At 61.3% G+C, this 1,844-nt stretch overlaps 1 protein-coding gene across 2 annotated transcripts in view; it reads left to right on the top strand.

Annotated features, from left to right (window-relative positions):
* The first annotated feature begins 291 nt into the window (after positions 1-291).
* Positions 292-1,844, top strand: part of LOC105507068 (neuron-specific protein family member 1) — a 34,567-nt gene continuing 33,014 nt past the window's right edge. Inside the window, exons 1-2 of one of the 2 annotated variants that reach the window (XM_011935431.1) lie at positions 292-404; positions 617-696. The gene's annotated coding sequence lies outside the window, so the exon portion shown is untranslated. Of the gene's footprint in view, positions 405-616; positions 697-973; positions 1,753-1,844 lie in introns of those variants that run through there. The other variant, XM_011935430.1, reaches the window with a different exon arrangement.

The following is a 1,844-nucleotide window of genomic DNA, read 5'->3' as shown; positions in this document are numbered from 1 at the left end:
TTCCAACAGCGGCAGGAAGCTCATATACTGTCTTAACACATTCTGTTCCCCTACCTGGAATGCCTTCCCCTCTGCAGGCACCTCTCTCAGGCCCACCTGTAGGATGCTTTACCCCCAGTCTCTGCATGTCCTCCCTCCTGGCAAGAGGCAGAGGCCACTCCCTCCTACAGGGCCACTGCTCCCAGCAAACACTTGCCCTTGTCCATAGCTCCCTGCGGGTGGCTGTGTGTCTCATGCATTTTGCATTGTCCATGCCCTTCACAGGGCCCAGACATAATCAGCAGAGGAAGAAAACCACAGGATGAAACAGTCCCAACAACCAGCACCAGTCAAGATCCAAGACAGCACGAAAAGCCAGCTAGCAGAAACGTGATTGTCCACTGTCCACCTCTGGGACAACCTAGGTCCTTCTTGCCTCTTTGTCCTCCTCAGTTGACAGAGTCGTTGAGGAAGGGGGAGGGCCTCCACTTTGTTCCTCCCGGTGTGGAATTCTGACCAAGTGTGTGTGTGTGTGTGTTGGGTTCTGTTAAATGCTTGAGCCTGAGACAGGGAAAAAGCCATTCCCTTGCTTAAGCCCGAAGGGTTTCTCCTGACCAGTGAGTCATCCTCATGGCAGATGCCTGGGCAGATTTCTAAAGCGAAGCGAGAGAAATCTCTTCTTCACCTGCTGCAGGGAGGCATCAAAGTGCCAGAAAGGTGGCTTCCGTGGATCCCTGAGGCCCACGGCAGGGGCCAGAGTCTGACACCTGCTTTCCCTGGGTTGGCGTCGGGGTGCCTCTGTCAAGAGCCCGGGTTCAGACCAGGCTGGCCTGTGGTCAAAGGCACACTTAGACCCTGACTGGAGAGTTGGGGCGAGGACACCTGTCAAAGTCGGCTAGCCCTCCTGGGGGTTTGGAAATCAGGGCACCCGCGGCAAGTTCCCAGGCTGTGCCTGGGGCTCAAGGCGGTGACTGTTCCTGTGCTCTGGGCTTAATCCCGGGATTCTCAGACGGCTGATGGAAAACGCCCCGGACCCTCCGTAGTGCCACGGGGAAGTCCCCGGAAACGGTGTGAAAAAGTATCAACTTTGGGGGATGCCTCCTCCGCGTCCAGCGCCTGACAGCGCCCAGCTGCTGGCCCAGTTGCCCAGGAGGCACCGATCCCCGCAGCCGGCCTCCTCCCCTGCGGGTTCCACTCCCATTTCGGCCTCGCCCCCACACCCCATAGTCTTTCATCCGTGAGTCCTGCAGGCAGGTCGGGTTGGAGGTCTGCAAACAAGACCCTCTCTGGGAAGCTGCGACAGCGGCTGCGCTCGGGGTTTGGGGGCGCAGGTCAGGCTAGAACCACCCCCCTTCTCTCTGAGTCCCGGAATCGTCCCAGCGGCCCCTCCTCTGTGCCCAGGATGCTTGGGCGGCGGCTGCGGGGGGACCTCCGCCTTCTCTTCCGACCAGACCGGAGGAACCTTTCCGCCTCCCTCCGCGCAGAGCATTGAGCGCTCTTTGCCCAGAAAGACTTGCCTCCTGGTGCCTGGGGCAGCCTCGCCCTGGGCGCCCGCACCCCAGCCCTGAGAGAGCGCTACTCCCGCCTCCCGCACCACTGAAAACCTCCTCCTCCTCCTTTTGGGTCCGCGCCCGCTTTATACGCGGACGCGCCCTCTTTTGGTCGCCCCCTCCCCAACCCAGCGCTCAGGAGCGCCCTGCTCTGGTCTCTGCCACCACCCAGCGCCTCCTGGACTCATCCCCCCAAACCCTTGAACCTCCTCAGGACCCCCAGGTGAGCGCGGCGCGCTGCGGGCGGGAACCCTCTCTGCACCTCCCCTCAGCCCTGGGGGTCGCTGTGTCCCTAGGGTCTCCGCCTCCCCTTTC

Source organism: Colobus angolensis, unplaced genomic scaffold, assembly GCF_000951035.1.
Source record: "Colobus angolensis palliatus isolate OR3802 unplaced genomic scaffold, Cang.pa_1.0 Scaffold143, whole genome shotgun sequence".
Lineage (NCBI taxonomy): Eukaryota > Metazoa > Chordata > Mammalia > Primates > Cercopithecidae > Colobus > Colobus angolensis.
The sequence above is the reverse complement of the archived record's forward strand: the minus strand, read 5'-3'. Positions and strand labels throughout refer to the sequence as shown.